Raw genomic sequence first — 18,191 nt, forward strand, 5'->3', positions numbered from 1 at the left:
GGTGTGAAAAATAATTTCTGTTCTATGTTAATTGCGTTTGTGCTTGTTATATTTTCAGTTCAAGGGTGCCTCGGAACAGAAACGATTGACGGTGAATTGGAAATAAAACAATATAACCAGAGCATTCAAACTTGTCGCTGAAGGGACACCAATAAGAGAAGCAAGAACGACTAAAAAAATCTGAATCACCATCTCTAGTGAGAAATCCAGTCTTTATGAAGGAATAAGAAGCTGAAATGACAGATCAAGTAAAAGTAAAATCTTTATACAAAAATATTTTATGGCTGCACTTCAATTCAAATAAGAAAAACGGCTCGCGAATACACTGTTAAAAATAATTTGATGTACAAGTTTTATGAAAATCTCGACATGGCTGCAAAAGATTGGCTAATGGGTTCTATGAAAAGAAACAATTTGTCTAACCATAAAACTGAAGGCACGAGCTTGAATCGAGCAACTACTTTTAACAAGGCTGAAGCTGGTTTATTTTTTGAATTGTTTAGTTAATGGAAAATTATAAAATTTACCAAGAAATATATATAATGTGGACGAAACAGGAATCTCCTCAGTACAAGACCCAGGTAAAGTAATAACTGAGAAAGGTCAAAAACGTGTGGACTCTATAACGTCTGGAAAAAAGTAACGGTTGTGTGTACAGTAAATGCTTCTTTCTCCACCAGAGACATTCACCGGCACTAGAAAACGATGATCCACGTGGTGCTATATACCGGTGTTCATAGAACGGGTGGATGAATGGAGAATTGTTTGAAGACTGGTTAAAACATTTCGCTTATTCAACAAAACCGCCAGAGAACGAACCCATACTGCTTATCTTAGATGATAACAACAGAGCAACAGATTCACCATCTCTTCTCACCACAACTTTTGGAGTAACCGAAAAAGATCTTTTATCAGTTCCGAAGAAACTCCTAAAAAATAATGTGAAAATTCTGGAAGCTTCTCGAAAACAGCATGCAAAAATCCTCACTAGCACTTCTAATAAAGAGGATTTAAAAGAAAAAGAAGAACAACAAGAGAAAAACACAATCAGAATGAAGAAGGCGTCAAAAGAACTTCAGGAAAAAAGACGGCAATGAAAAGACCAACTAAAGGTGAAAAACGGAGTCTTCGAGAAAATAATAATGAAAGTTCGTCGGACTCCAAAATTGACATGATAGACGTTCGTGATGATTATGATACCGACATCGAAGATCTTCAAAACCATTATGGCCAGTAAAATGAATTTTGATACAGATGTGTTCAAGTAGGCTTTGGGCTCATGCTGAATGCTCGGACTGTGAATCACCTGGAGGTTACGCATGCGATTTATGTCGCTAAAAGCCTGACCAGCACATAATTTCAGTGGCGTAAAAAGAATGCTGGAGACTGTTTTGGAAACAGATAGATTGCTACAAATGGTCCTGTTAAGTGGCCTCCTCTTTCACCAGACATGACACCGCTAGATTTGTATTTTTGGGGATTTCTGAAAAATGGGGTGTACAAAATAAAACAATAATGTAGATTAAAAGTTATATTGAAACTATAATTACGGCAAACATTTGAGATATTATTCCAAGGGTATTTTGTCCTTTGATGATTTTTGATAGGGCGCTTTATTAGCGAAAAAAATTCAGCAGTAACAATTCATTACCAAAAATTACATGTAATACGTTTCTTGATCTACAAGAAATGTTGGAAAATAATGACTACCCCCCGCTCGGGTGCAAGAATCCAATCTTCTCCTCTTCGACTCCGAAACTGTTTTAAAAAACCAAGATCGTTTCTGATTGCCTTACACCCAGCAAATTGAATGCCTGCAGCCATTTGTAGTAATCGGAATGTTGTTGATAGGTACCAACGGAATTGTTAGATTTTTTATTACTTGGTAGGTCCAGTGCAGTACGCTATACTTTTATTTCAGCTATGTTAATAATTTTAAAATTACCAAAATTATTATTGCCGAAATTCTTTTTCGTCCCGTATCTTCAAAACAAAGCGCCCTATCAAAAATCATCAAAAGTTAAAATATATTCAGAATAGTCCCTTAATTTTTTGCCGCATGTTTAATAAACATAATATATAATCTCAAGAAAATGTTTCGAGAAGAAGATTTCAAGAATTAATATTAATATGCAGGGTGTCCAATAAATGTGTAACAGACCAAACTTATGTTTTTTTTAACAGATACTCTTACTCGATTGAATTTCTTGGGCAGAGTTTACCGAATGGCACTTCTTCTATACAGGGGTAAACAAAACTCGGGATCACTTTTTCTCAGTTTTACAAATGGAACACCCATCATAGGATAGTCCACACTATGAGCTTTCAGAAAATGTAGAGATTGACTACACTATTCCTATCGGAAATGTATCCAATTCTTGAGAAAAGTATGAAAAAGTCATTGAATAGAAGCAATAACGTTTTTTCTACTCAGTACTAAACTAAACAAGTAACAAAATGAAAACTAACAATTTTAAAACGCACAAATTTACAATAGCTATTCGAACAATCTTCCATTTTGAGTTATGCATAAATGTAGTCCATCAACAATTTTCCTTTGAACTTCAATTAAAATTGACCTTGTGACAGACCGGAAAACGTCTCTAATCCTATTCTTCATGTGTTCCGATGTCGTTGGCTTCTCTCATATTCCCATAGATATAAGTTAAGAGGAATGAGGTCTGGAGATTGTGCTGGCCAGTGAATGTGTCCATTTGTTCCAGTCCATTCCTACGCCACCTGTTCAAAAACCTTCTTACTTGATTTTGGTTGTGTGAAGATGCGCTATGGTAAACAAGTGTCGATCGGAACATCCTCCAACAAATTTGATAGATCATTTCAGAGGCCCTCTGAAAAAATGTGGTCCTACCACTTAATCATTAATTATGCCCCCAAATATTTATTGTCCATAAACATATTTCAAAATATTCGGTTCTTTGCTAATTTAAATCAATAATTTTTCGCAAAATCGAACTCTAGTATCATAACCCGTTTGTTTCATACAGTTCTTGATGTAATTCAATTCGGTAGGATGAACTTGATTTTCGATCAACATTCTGTTGACGGGAGTATGACATATCCAACTCTTTTGCGATGTTCTTCGTACTTGCATGAGGATATGCAACTATTAAAAGCATCACCGTTAATTTATTTTCTTCATTTGTTTCTCTTTCTTATGCTTGACACTGCCTGTTTCCTCAAATCTTACTTTAACCATCCAAAATCTCTCTGGTCTCATAGACCTTGAGTAAGAATATCGAACACACAATTTCTATCACATTCAACCAAAATGTACATCATATTGTAACCCATCTGAAGCCACCCCTGACTGATATGCCAGCCGGCTCATAAAAACACATGACCTCTAGTCGAGTACCGAACCGTCTATAATATTCTCAAAAGGACCTTTACCGATATAAGCCTGTCTTCCCGACCCAAGAGGGCAGTTCAGAAAGTGAATCGAGCGGCTAAGATTCAAATAGTGGAAATAAATTAAGCGCTAGTTGCTAAGTGTAATAATAAATAAATTAGTTTGTGATTAGTGAAATATTGTTGGAAATAAATTTGTTTAGAGCAGTTAATTCATTAATTTGCTACAAGTGGTGATCAAAAGTGGATTTGTAAAATAAATCTGTGAGTGCTTAGTGGACAATCTTTGTATTGCGGGGAAATTGACTATAAAACTATTTGTTCGCGCAGAGACACTGGTAATTCATTATGTTTCGCGAAGTGGACCGTACCGGACTACCGAAATATAAACTGATAGATCTTTCTCGAGAAAAATAGACTTGTGAAAGTAAATAAGTGTTTTCGGGCTCGATTAAAATGAGTGGACATATATAGTTTTGTGGAAAATAGACAATAAGAGACAGAATGTGTTCGAGGAAAGTGCGCCTAGTGGACTTGAAAGTCGTCGAATTGAAGCAAGAATTGGAGGAGAGGGAACTAGATTGTTCTGGAAAGAAATCAGTACTCCAGAAGAGACTGTGAGATAACTTGACTGAATCAGGAGAAGATCCCGAAACATATTTATTCGAAGTTTCTGGGGGTGATTTGAGTTCAATAGTGAGCAAACTCGATGAGAATACCAAATCGCTGGAAGATGAGCTTCAACAAAATTCGATACGTCTGGAGGAGAAGCTTCTGGAAAATTGGAAGTGCCTGGAGGAGAAGCTTCTGGAAAATTCTAAGAGTTCAGAAGACAAGCTTCCCGAAAATTCGGTGAGTTTAAAAGATGAATTTCAACAAAATACGAAGTGCCTTGAAGAGGACCTTCTGGAAAATTCGAAAAGTTTGGAAGGTAAATTTATAGAGAATTCGAATTGCTTGAAGGAAGAACTTCTAGAAAATGCAGAAGGTTTAAAGAAATAACTGTGTTGTGTGGCGAGTCTACTCAAAGAAGGGATGGGAACCATCGAGACAGAGATAGACAAAACCAGGAAGGAAGAGGAAATCAAAGGGGAGATCAAAGATGAAATCGGGGCAGAAATGAAGAGAATGAAAAAAAATAGGCGATGGAATCAAAGGCTGACTTGAGGCAAAAATCAGCAAGATGAAGGAAATAATTAGCAAGTTGCAAAACCAAATGATTAATTCTGCCCATACCACAGAAACTGTTACCGACTACTCAATTCTGGAACTGATTTTTGACATTGAAGAACTTCAAAAGGCAATGAAGGACGTCAAAGTCAGTTCTGAACCAGGAAAGCTTTCCATGAAGCGCCCAAGTTCGACGGAAAAACTCCTTGGGCAAATTACCGTCGACAATTCGAAGCTGTGGCCAGAGCGAATTGATGTAATGCAAAAGAGCATGCGGTAGCATTAACACTGTCGTTGCGTGGAGAAACAACAAATATTTTGCAAACCCTCACGGCCCAAAAACAGAAAGACTATGACCAACTTATAAAGCATCTTGAGCTACGACATGGGCAGGTCCACCTAGAGCACGTGGATACACTGACAAGCGCCCTGGAGTTTGAGGCTGAAAAACAATCCTGCAAGGGCCAGAGCAAAGTTCGAAGTATCGAGGAAGATGGGCAGGTGCCTGCTGATATTGAGGCCATCATTAGAAAGGTAATAAAAGAAGTGTTGCCTGAGAGAAAACAAATAAGATACTGGGACTGTGGTAAAATTGGACATGAGCGTAACAAATGTCCAGCGTTCAAAGAACCAACACCAAATCAGGAAAACTAGAGGGGGTCGATGAGAAGGGGCAATCGTCGGCCTGTACCCAGCAAGCCCCCGTAAAAAACGCATATGTTGCCATTCTCCTCATCAACAACGAGCCTTGCACTATGCTGCTAGATACAGGTGCGACGAGAACCATTTTTGGGCTGACCTTTGCCAAAACACCGGCAAGAATTTAACCGTCAAGTTGGAAGCTGCGCACCGCAACAAGGGAGGCAGCCACTGTACTTGGAGAACTACCAAATGAATTGATGTTGGGCAGCTCTAAATTGAACCATCGAGCATTGGTGGCGGACATCGAGGACGATGCGATCATTGGAATGGACATAATGAATTCCAGAGGGTTCGAGCTGGTGCTTCATGGAAGAAGCGAAGAGATAATCAGGGTCCTGTTGTCTAAAGACGTGTGCGTACCTAAGAGTGTTAAAACCATCCAGAAGGCTCGCCTGAACAGAAGTGCGAGCAGCGAAAAGGTGGTGATATTCGAGCCCAAGATACACAATGAGAAAATTGGACGAGGAATCGAACTGAAGAAGACCCTGTTGCGTGTTGATAAAGTTGTGCCTGACCGGCACAACTTCAAGAATTTTACTTCGAAATAGAGCATCTAGCTGGGACTAGCCATAAAAACGCAGATATCCTGCTACGGAGACCATGTCCCGATGACTGCTCACATTACCGACGAGCAGAAGAGAAGGAAGCAGCTATATCTGGAACTACAGCTTTAGACGACAACGATGGGAGGACAATAAGATCAAGGAAGACCAAGAGAAATTCCCAGATCTTGGTTTAGTCATCGGATGGAAGAAAATTGATCAAATGCGTGACAGAGGATTTCCAAATATTCAGCGGTATCGCTGTGGTATTTAACAAGAAATATAACCATGTGAAATTCTATAGAGGAAAAACATTTTTTAAAGGCAGGATTATTTCTCTAACAATCTAATTATCATCACTCAGGACAGAAGTATGTCTTACCTAAATTCTAATAGATTTGCTACCAAAATAAAATGAAATGAAACTATGAGGAATTATTATAGGCCAACTCAACCGTTTTTTTCTGTATAACGTGCATAAGACGCTATAACCTAGTAATGAAAAAGGGAACCCGATTCGTACCTATCTATATGTTTTCAACAATACCACAGGTGCCAGTTTGAGAATATAGAACACATACATTTGCATATAACATATATGAATTTTATAGATACGCTCATCAACTGATCGAAGCTGAACTCTCCTGTAGTCCAAGAAAGACAAAAGCCACTTTCACCCAAACTCTTGGCGTGATACCCGAAATGTTCTCTCGAATCAAATAAACTGAAATAAAACACGAATGATTAACAATACCGAAACCACTTCACGAAATACCTAATGACTTGAAATTAGAGATGGGCCCAAAAGAACCGAACTGGTTTTTCGGAACAGTTATCAGTTAACTGTTCAGTGAACCTGTTCTTTTCAATGAACTGAACTTGTTCAGACGGTGATTGGTTATTCCAAAGACGCTTGCGCAGGTTGGTGCTGGAACTGGATGACGGGACCGCACTGACCACTGACAAGTCATAATTGTTTTCCATGAAATTTTTAACATAAAAAATGCAAAACGAATTGATTAAATACCTACCTGTTGCAAAATTGTAGGTCTCTGTCCCTGTAAATTCTCCTTTACGTGGGTTTTCACTGTTCCTTTAGTGGGTAGAATTTTTACTGTGGGGTGTTTTTTAAGCAAATGACGCTTTAAATTTGTCACGGAAGATTTGAAGGAAATAACCTGCTTGCAAATTTCATATGTTGCTAGTTGCAAGCCAAATAGGGCTTGATCTTTCATTTATTTCACACTAAAATTCAGCCTATTACTGAAACAAAACTCTAGAACAACAAGACGAATGGAGGGAACGTACGGAAATTCGGAACCACTCGGAACCGAACGCTAAAAAGTGACTATGACGCAAGATGAGACGTCATTTAAGAATAGGTGAACATAACAGTTAAAAAGAACAGGTTTTCGATAAGAACTGGAACAGTTCGAACAAGTTCTTCAAATTTAACTGTTCGGTGCCATCTCTACTTGAAATACCTCGTAATTTAATCCAGTCAAGATCCTCCAAAACACTGTAAGAAATTCAAACGACCTACGTGTGAGTTTGTACGCGACTTCCTTTTTACCTCAAATTTTTATTGTATACTTTTCTTGGTTATTCACATTTTGTCTTCAATCGAGGACCGCCTGCCCGGTACTGGCGATGCCCAATAGACTGAAACAGCTGTCTACCGGTGGCTTTTCAATTGAAATCAATATGAAAATGATCAAAATAGTACTTATCAATTTATCTTTTGATTTTCATGGAATTTGACTTTTTTGAGTAATTCAGTTCCGAATATAAGGAACTATTTATTTTCGCACCGAAGTGACGTATAGTACGCAAATCTGTTTGAGCACGTCGATAAATATACTTTCGAAGAATATATTCTGAAATTTTTATCAACAAACTATTTTTGATAAGGGAGAAATTTGACTTTTATGAGTAATTCAGTTCCGAATATACGGAAATATTTTTTTCGCACCGAAGGAACGGATGGTATGCAAATCTGTTCGAACACGTCAATAGATATACTTTCGAAAAATATATTCTGGAATTTTCATCAAGAAACTATTTTTGATAAATGAAAAATTTGACTTTTTTAAGTAATTCAATTCCGAATATAAGGAACTATTTTTTTTCGCACCGAAGGAAAGTATGGTACACAAATCTGTTTGAGCACGTCGATAGATATACTTTCGAGGAATATATTCAGAAATTTTCATCAACAAACCATTTTTGATAAATGAGACATCTGACTTTTTTTAATAATTCGGTTTCGAAAACACGAAACCATTTTTTTTCGCACCGAAGGAACCTATGATACGCAAATTTGTTCAAGTACGTCGATAGATATACTTTCGAAGAATATATTCTGGAATTTTCATCAACAAACTATTTTTGATAAATGAGAAATTTGAATTTTTTAAGTAATCCAGTTCCGAATAAAAGGAACCATTTTTTTTTCGCACCGAAGGAACCTATGATACGCAAATCTGTTCAAGTACGTCGATAGATATACTTTCGAAGAATATATTCTGGAATTTTCATCAACAAACTATTTTTGATAAATGAGAAATTTGACTTTTTTTAATAATTCGGTTTCGAATATATGGAACCATTTTTTTTCGCACCGAAGGAACGTATGGTACGCATATCTGTTTAAGCATGTCGATAAATATACTCTCAAAGAATATATTCTGAAATTTTCAACGATAAACTATTTTTCATTAGTGAGAAATTTGACTTTTTTTACTAATTCAGTTCCGAATATAAGGAACTATTTTTTTTCGCACCAAAGGAACGTATGGTACGCAAATCTGTTTGTGCACGTCGATAGATATACTTTCGAAGATTATATTCTGAAATTTTCATCAACAAACAATTTTTGATAAATGAGAAATTTGACTTTTTTTTTAATAATTCGGTTTCGAATATATGGAACCATTTTTTTCGCACCAAGGAACGTATGGTACGCAAATCTGTTTGAGCACGTCGATAGATATACTTTCGTAGAATATATTTTAGAATTCCCATCAATAAACTATTTTTGATAAGTGAGAAATTTGGCTTTTTTGAGTAATTCAGTTCCGAATATAAGGAACTATTTTTTTTCGCACCGAAGGAACGTATGGTACGCATATCTGTTTAAGCATGTCGATAAATATACTCTCAAAGAATATATTCTGAAATTTTCATCGGTAAACTATTTTTCATTAGTGAGAAATTTGACTTTTTTTACTAATTCAGTTCCGAATATAAGGAACTATTTTTTTTTCGCACCAAAGGAACGTATGGTACGCAAATCTGTTTGTGCACGTCGATAGATATACTTTCGAAGATTATATTCTGAAATTTTCATCAACAAACAATTTTTGATAAATGAGAAATTTGACTTTTTTTTTAATAATTCGGTTTCGAATATATGGAACCATTTTTTTCGCACCAAGGAACGTATGGTACGCAAATCTGTTTGAGCACGTCGATAGATATACTTTCGTAGAATATATTTTAGAATTCTCATCAATAAACTATTTTTGATAAGTGAGAAATTTGGCTTTTTTGAGTAATTCAGTTCCGAATATAAGGAACTATTTTTTTTCGCACCGAAGGAACGAATGGTACGCAAATCTATTCTACGAAACTATTTTTTTTCGCACCGAAGGAACCTATGATACGCAAATTTGTTTAAGTGCGTCGATAGATATACTTTCGAAGAATGTATTCTGGAATTTTCATCAACAAACTATTTTTGATAAATGAGAAATTTGACTTTTTTTAATAATTCGGTTTCGAATATACGGAACCATTTTTTTTTCGCGGCGAAGGACCGTATGGTACGCAAATCTGTTTGTGCACGTCGATAGACATACATTCGAAGATTATATTCTGAAATTTTCATCAACAAACTATTTTTGATAGGTGAGAAATTTGACTTTTTTGACTAATTCAGTTTCGAATATAGGGAACTTTTTTTTCGCACCGAAGGAACGGCTGCTACGCAAATCTGTTCGAGCACGTCGATAGATATACTTTCGAAGAATATATTCTGAAATTTTCATCAACAATTTTTTTTGATAAGTGAGAAATTTGACTTTAATAAGTAATTGAGTTCCGAATATACGGAACTATTTTTTTCGCACCGAAGGAACGTATGGTACGCAAATCTGTTTGAGCACGTCGATAGATATACTCTCGAAGAATATATTCTGAAATTTTCATCAACAAACTATTTTTGATAAATGAGAAATTTGACTTTTTTGAGTAATTCAGTTCCGAATATACGGAACTTTTTTTTTCGTACCGAAGGAACATATGCTACGCAAAACTGTTCAAATACGTCGATTGATATACTTTCGAAAAATATATTCTGAAGTTTTCATTAACAATGATGATGAGTCTTTCCTGGGCATTCGGTATTGTTCAACGCAGGATATTTCAAATGACATACTTTTTGCAAGTCATAAAATGTTTATCGAGAAACCAATTTTCCAGTTCCCTTGACGCTACCTGTTTCGGTACAAATGAATTCTTCCTAAATAATATTATATTCTCATTCCACATTTTTTTCGGTATTAATGCTTGTATATGGACAGTTGGCTGATATAATTTGTTTTTGTAGAATGCTGACTCATTTATTCGACATGTTTCAATAATACCTATATCGTGTTTTTAAAATGATAACATCGAAATACAGGTAAAATTCAAACTAAAACCCAACTCCCGAGCTCGTCAACTGGTAGAAAGTTATCCCTGTTCAGTTGAGAATTATCCGAAAGTTATAGAAAGTCTCAAATCTTGTTTTGGCCGTGAAGACCTACTTATTGAAGTTTATATTCGAAAATTATTAAAGTTGATATTTGAATAGAACTGGCCGATACTAATCAGTACATACTATACAATACTAACTAATCAATACAGTTTATTGTATGATTTTCACTAAACCGGTTTTTGTAAAACCCTTTATAGTGAAAATCATATAATAAATTGTATTGATTAGTTTTTTTTTAAGTTGATATTGACACTAATTTGGGTTCTAAAGCAAAATTTAGTTATTTTTACGACCAAATTGAATCACAATTGAGATCTTTAGATACACTTGGCATAACATCAGATAAATGTGCGGCTATGATTTTTCCCCTGGTTGAGTCTTGCTTACCGGAGAAAATTTTAAGAGTTTGGCAGCGCAGTTACAATTTTGATTCAACAACTACTTCGAAATCAAAATTAGATAAACTGATAGATTTTTTGAAAGGAGAATTGGAAAATGAACAAAATCTAGTTTTGATATTCACCAGAAAAAAAGAAATGTTGATTATAATTTACCGAATACATCTACTTCGATACCAACTGCATGTGTTCTGTCAAACTCTCGAAAAGCAACCAAATGTGTATATATACTGTAATGACACGACTCATTTCTCTACTGATTGCGATGATAATAAAAGTAAAAAATTATCTTTTGACGAAAAACGTAATATTTTGTTCAAAGGTTTGAGATTCGGGCATGTTGCTCGTTGATGTTCAATGATCATGCTCGTAGATGTTCTGAATGTAAAGGTAAGCATGCTACTTCAAATAGCGAAACCTAATGAGAAGATTCAACATTCCCAGACGGATTCAGAAAACATTGAGACAGTAGAAAGTTTATCCAATTATTCTTTCAATAGGGTAAAACGTTAATTGTCAGAATTTATGGAATGGGCAAATCAGGTTTAGTCAGAGTCATCATAGATACCTGTTCTCATCGTTCGTATATTTCAAAAAAACTTGCTTTGGAAATAGAATATGGATTGCTAAGACAGAAACAAATTATACATGCTCTTTTTTGGAGGAGTTCATTCTGAAGTTATCAATCATCATTGTTATAAGTTCACGCTACAAGATGTTACTGCGAAATATGAATGTAATTTTGAAGCTCTTAGTCAAACTGTTATCTGTAGTCAAACTATTTCGATTCGAGAGAGTCCTTGGATGTGAGAACTCGCTGAGTTAGGAGTTTCTGTATCTGATACTGAAGATGGTCCAATTGAAATTTTGATAGGAACAGATATTGCAGGAGAAATATTCACTGGAAACCAACATATCTTGAGAAGTGGTTTAGTTGCAACTTTGGACTCTGATGTGTAAAATATCTAGTGAATTGTCTGATGTTCCTGACTCTTTATCGTTGATAATTACTTCTTCGTTATGTCCGAACGATATATCTAGTTTGTGGAATCAAGATGTTTTAGGGATTGCAGATGTTAATGAAAGACAAGCAAATTAACAATATGAGACCGATATATTGAGAACATTTTTGAAACTATTTCTATACATGGTGAGGGTCGTTATGATGTTGGGTTAATGCGCATGAATGGGCATCCTCCAGTACCAAATAATTTCACTCTGCAAAACGACGACTAGATAATCTCATGAAAAAAATTGAAAAACGATAGATGTTATAACGATTATGATGCGGTGTTCAAAGAATGGCTTCCAGAAAAGGCTGTTTCAGCCTGTTTTGCCACATCATCATGTAATGAAATTGAACAGGTCGTCAACAAAATTACATCCTGTTTTTGATGGCTCTGCCAAAGAAAAAAATCATGCTTCTTCAAATCACTGTCTCGAAAATGGAGTGAATTTGATTGAATTGATTTCTTCTATATTGATTGGTTGATTTCAGACTTGAAAAGATAGGTGTGATTGCTGATATCCGAAAGGCTTTTTTTTACAAAGTAGTAAAAAGAACGAGGACCGAAATTTTCTGAGATTTTTATGGTACGATGAAGAGGGTAATTTGCAGATATATCGACATGCCAGGGTAGTCTTTGGATTGTCTTGTAGTCTCTTCATGCTTGTTGTAGTTATTCATATTCATCTCGATTCTTCCCTCAAACATCCGGTAGAAAATTTCCAAATATTCAATATCTCAAAACTGAAGAACAGTTGATAACTGCAAAACAAGTGTGAGCAGTGCGAAAAAATTACATCATTTCATTTCAGATTTCACTCAAGTTATGTAAAATTTGGCAAATTTGATTCACGTGACTGGGAATTCTCTCTTGCGAACCATTTCGATTCTGAATTTGATATATAATGATTTATCACCTGTATTAGGATTGATATGGAATATGTTTTTGATCGCATTGGATTTATTTATTGAGTGCAAATAATTTCTCGTATTTTGCTACAAAAAATCTGGAATTTAAAAATTGGTTGGGATGCAATGGTTGCTGAAGATATTAAAGAACAATTCCTGCATTGGGTAGAAAAGTTACCTTCTTTCAGGAAAATGAAAATACCTTGATAGATATCTATATCTGCTGCTACTAGGAAAAGCTTGCATATATTTTGCGATGCAAATAAAGAGACATATGCCTCTGTAATTTTTTCAGAACTGAATCATCACACGAAGTTAATTTACAGTTGGTTCAAGCTAAAAACAGAGTAGCACCAATAAAAGATATAACGATTCCCATACTTTAGTTGTTGGGGGCCACCATTGGTGTTAGATGTTGAAGTTAGTATGTTGGCAATCCTGTAATTGACGTGTCATCTGTTAGTTTTTTTTTTAGCTCTGTACTCGTGTGAGTTGCATGTTGTATGTTATGTCGACGAAGTGATTACTTATTAAAACGTTTATCAAGGTGTGCCTTATTTAATTGCCCAGTATCTATTTGATGGTATTTCAAGGCGCAGTTCAACAGGTTATGGGCCCAGACAACCTTTTCTTGGACTTTTGAAATACTAATATAGAATTGGGATAGAGGTTGAAAGCGTCAGAGGAGTGAGTGATTATTCTGGAAACCAAAATGGCGATGGCAGTGTCACTTGGACAATTGAAACAATTTGATGGGACCGGTTACTCAAATTGGGAGTTTCGTATGAAACTAGTACTGGAAAATAATGAGGTACTAGATGTTCTGGAAATTACGGACGAAACTACGAGACAAACTGCAAAATTCAAGAAACAGGATGTCAAAGCTAGGAATATCATAGTGCAGGCGTTGGCGGATAATATCCTTGATAGTGTAAGAGATGAGAAATCTGCAAGAGATATCTTTTTGACTCTTCAAAAGACATACACAAAAAGTGGACTATCAGTTCAAGTGAATTTACAGCGAAAGCTCAGAAACATGATGTATGAAAGTGGTTCCCTTGAAAGTTTCATAACGAAATATGAAAAGACTGTTCAAGATTTGAAGAGTAGTGGTGGAAAAATCCAGGATGAAGAAATTATTTCCCAGTTGCTGGCTGCGATGCCTGAACATTACCAAGCTATTACTACTACAATAGACGTTCTATACAGCCAGAACCCTACTGAAATGAATTTTCATTTTGTGAAAAACAAACTTTTACAAGAAGAAGCTCGTCAGAATAATAGTAGTGCCTCTGTTAACAGCGAGGAAGCAATCGCTCTAGTCAGTGGAGGTGGAAAAAAATTCCGTCATGAAAATAGACAAAGACAAATACACAATGTGAGAAACATAAATAATAGACACAGTGTAGGCAATAGACAATATTTTCAAGGTAACAGTTCTAGCAACATAAATTTCCGGTATAAGTGTTACAAATGTGGCAGACCTGGACATAAAAGAGTTGACTGCCCGGAGCTACGAGGAGTGGAAAAGTCACGCACTTATATCGCTTCAGAAACAGAAGAAGAGGACATAACCTTTTTGGCTAATGTTGGTCATACTGAAACAGGGATGTGTGTCACTGTCAACAATGTCACTTCCCATAATTTTGACAACTCCACAATTATTTCTTTTATTGTTGATTCTGGGGCAACAAATCATTTAATTTGTTCAAATACAGGAAAATATTTGAAGGAGGAAAAATTCGTGGATTATTCCATTGGTGTGGCCAAAAGGGATGTAAAAATCAAAGCCAACAGAAGTGGAAACTTGTACTTGAAAAATAAAGACAATGTGAACATCAAAATAAAAGATGTTCTGGAATGCTGTGATTTACCATACAATCTACTTTCTGTAAAAAGACTACAACAAGAAGGCTTCAAAGTGATTTTTGATGGCAATAATGTGCAAATTGTTGGGAAAAAGAACCAAGTTGTAATTGAGGGAAGCATCAGAGGAAACTTGTATATTATTGACTTTGTACTTGAAGAAGATTCAGCAAATATGACTTCCAATGAGAAGAGTTCTTTGTTACATAGGAGAATGGGTCATTCTTCCTATTATCCCATAACGAACATTTGTCAGGTGTGCATGGAAGGAAAACAAACACGTTCCTCATTTCTGAAAGTTTTGCCCACTGAAAAAAAATCTAAAAGAATATTAGAAGTGGTGTCTTCTGATGTAGCTGGACCATTTGTTCCTGCAACTTATGATGGAATGAAGTATTATGTTTCATTTACTGACCATTTCTCCCACTTCACATGTGTTTACCTCATGAAAACCAAAAGTGAGGTTTTAGAAAAATTTAAGGAATATGAAGCAATGGTTTGTAATAAGTTCCAAACCAAAATAAGTAAATTTAGATGTGACAATGGTGGAGAATATACCTCCAGAGATTTCAAAGACTTCTGTAAGAAAAATGGTATGGAAGTACAATATACAGTCCCTAGGACACCTGAACAGAATGGTGTTAGTGAACGTCTCAATAGGACACTAATGAATATGGCTCGTTGTCTGCTACTTGATTCGCAGATGTCAAAGTCATTTGTTGAATTCTGTTTTGGATTCTAGGGTTGACAAAATGAACTTGATATATTCTGCTGGACAGACTCAACTACTGTTTTGGTTTGGATTCGTCGAGGAAATATCTGGAAGCCATTCGTCTGGAATAGAATTCAAGAAATCCGGAAATCTACTTTAAAATCATTCTGGTTTCATGTACCTGGTCACATGAATCCGGCTGATCTTCCATCGAGAGATTGTTTGTCAAATCAACTATTATTGCTGAAATGGTGGGAGGATCCAGACTGGTTGAGAAACAGAAATGATTGGTCAAAGCAAAATTTTGAATTGAACGAAGATGATATTGTCTGAATATGACGGGTTGGATTTTCAGGTTTGTTTATAATAGTAGAAATCCAACTCGTGAAAAGATCAGGACATCTTTCTGCCGAGGAATTAAATAACGTGAAGTGCATTTGATGAAAATAATTCAGAGTGAATCTTTTAATGGGGTTAAAAAATAAAAAATTCAAAGTCTGTCCCCTTTTTTGAATAAAAAGGTGTTATCAGAATAAAAACTAAAATCACTGAACGCGATGATCCATATGATTTTCTTTATCCTATTTTATTAACTTCAAGACATTTGGTGACTAAGAAAATTATTCTTCATTTCCACCAACAGAGCTGCCATGCAACAATATTTTTGGATTTCTAGCGGAAGAAGAGTTGTGAAAACATGAAGTGTAGGAGATTCAATTTATATCCTTTGAATGTTTCGAGTACAGCACTACCTATTGATCGAGTCAAAGATGCTGGTATTTTTGAAGTTGTTGAAATAGATTTAGCTGGTCCTCTTTTCTTGCGATCTAAAGAGAAAGTTTGGATTTGTCTTTTCACATGCGCAGTCTACAGAGCAGTACATTTAGAGATCGTTACATCATTGTCAATTAAAATTTTCATACTCGCTCTGAGACGACTTATAGCACGATAATGGCAGAAATTTTGTAGGCACTGAAAATTATTTGGAAAAATTGGATTGGAATAAGATATCAGAAATTAGTGCTGTACAGAGAATTAAATCGAAATTCAATCCACCAGCGGCAGCATGGTGGGGCGGTTGGGGGGAGCGCCTCATTAGAATTGTGAAGGAAATATTAAAAAAACAATTGAAGAACTTTTTTCAGTTCTATGCGAGTGTGAAGCAGTGATAAACACAACACCTTTGACTTACCTTCTAGAAAATAATGATGATCTGGTACCATTAACACCGTCGATATTCATACAAGATATCAAAGAAAATGGAACTCCTGATTTGGACAACATAAATGCTGATTCTACAAGAAGACATTGGAAATATTTGCAGAAGTTGAGAGAAATCTTGAGGAGAAGATTTAGAAACGAATATCTAAGCCATCTAATATTATTCAATGATAGAAAACAAATTCGATAAGTGAAAGTAGGGGATTTAGTTCTTATCAAAAACGAAGATTTAAAGAGACTCGGTTGGCCTATGGATATTATTGAAGAGGTATTAGTAGGGAAGGATGGCAAGATTAGGCTAGTAAGATTGAGAACTTCGAATGGACACTTGATGCGACCAAATCAACGATTGTATCCTTTGGAGTTGGATATTCAAGAAGATGAGCTTTTTAAACTTAAATTCAGAAGTGACAGAAAAGAAGAGAAAAGAAAGTTCAGAGAAAAGTTCAACCTACAGAAACCCAAACAAAATTTTGTAGAATAGTATATCCACCCAACAGACTAACCTATTAATTTAAAAAAGGGGGTTGGTTGGGTAACAGGATCATTTATTTCTTTTAAAAACAATTGTATTCTTGCCGACGTTTCGAATTTAATAAAATTATTCTTCAGGGCTCTGTAACAATGAATTTTCATGAATATACCTTCCACAAAACTCATTTCAATTTTACAATAAATAATGAGTTCTCAAAAGTAGTTTTTTCGTGTTAATGATAATACTATTTTAAAAATCATCAGACATATTAGATACGTATTTGAGAAATGAAAATAAAAAACACATTGCAAACAACAAAGTTTCGAGACAACACCAACACAAAACGACATGAAACAAACGAATGGCTTTATCTCTGATTCTGATAAGGTGGTGTCTGTTTTTTAATCAATGGCAGAAAGAAAAATAATGAAAAAAGTGTGAATTATTCAGGTATTTTATGTATCAAATTAAAATATGTGGTATTAAGGCCATCGACATCTCTTCTCATGTTAACACTATCGCATCTGAGGATATGTATCATTTCGCTCAAAGGTCTTTTTGACCACCCATACTCAATAAATATTGAACATTATTTGGTATTTCATAATTCAAACAATTAATCAGCCATTTTTTATTAACATGTTAATATATAATAAATTCAATTTACCCTATGACAATAAGATTTTTCCTTTAAAAGATATCATCATTGATGTTGAATTGGTACATCACAAATTATCGAGGAAGAAAAGATAGAAAAAATTAACAAGGCTGTGAACATTCTGACCAACTTCACAAGATCTAATAGATTCATAGAAAATAAAAAAACTTTTTGATGACATTAGAGTCACTCATGTGTTTCTGAAAGATAATACTGACATAATTGTCCCCAAAGCTGACAAAGGTAACTCGACGGTTATGATGAATAAAAATGAATTTCTTGAAAAAGCTACACAAATTTTGAATGATAACGACACGTATAAGATTTTACCACAACAAAAAAAAATCAAAACAAACCCAACAAACTGATTAAAAAACTGCTTGAAAATAAATATATAGACAAGA

This window comes from Leptinotarsa decemlineata, unplaced genomic scaffold (genome assembly GCF_025532065.1).
Source record: "Leptinotarsa decemlineata unplaced genomic scaffold, Ldec_3_MD MMD2_tig00003798_RagTag_RagTag, whole genome shotgun sequence".
NCBI lineage: Eukaryota > Metazoa > Arthropoda > Insecta > Coleoptera > Chrysomelidae > Leptinotarsa > Leptinotarsa decemlineata.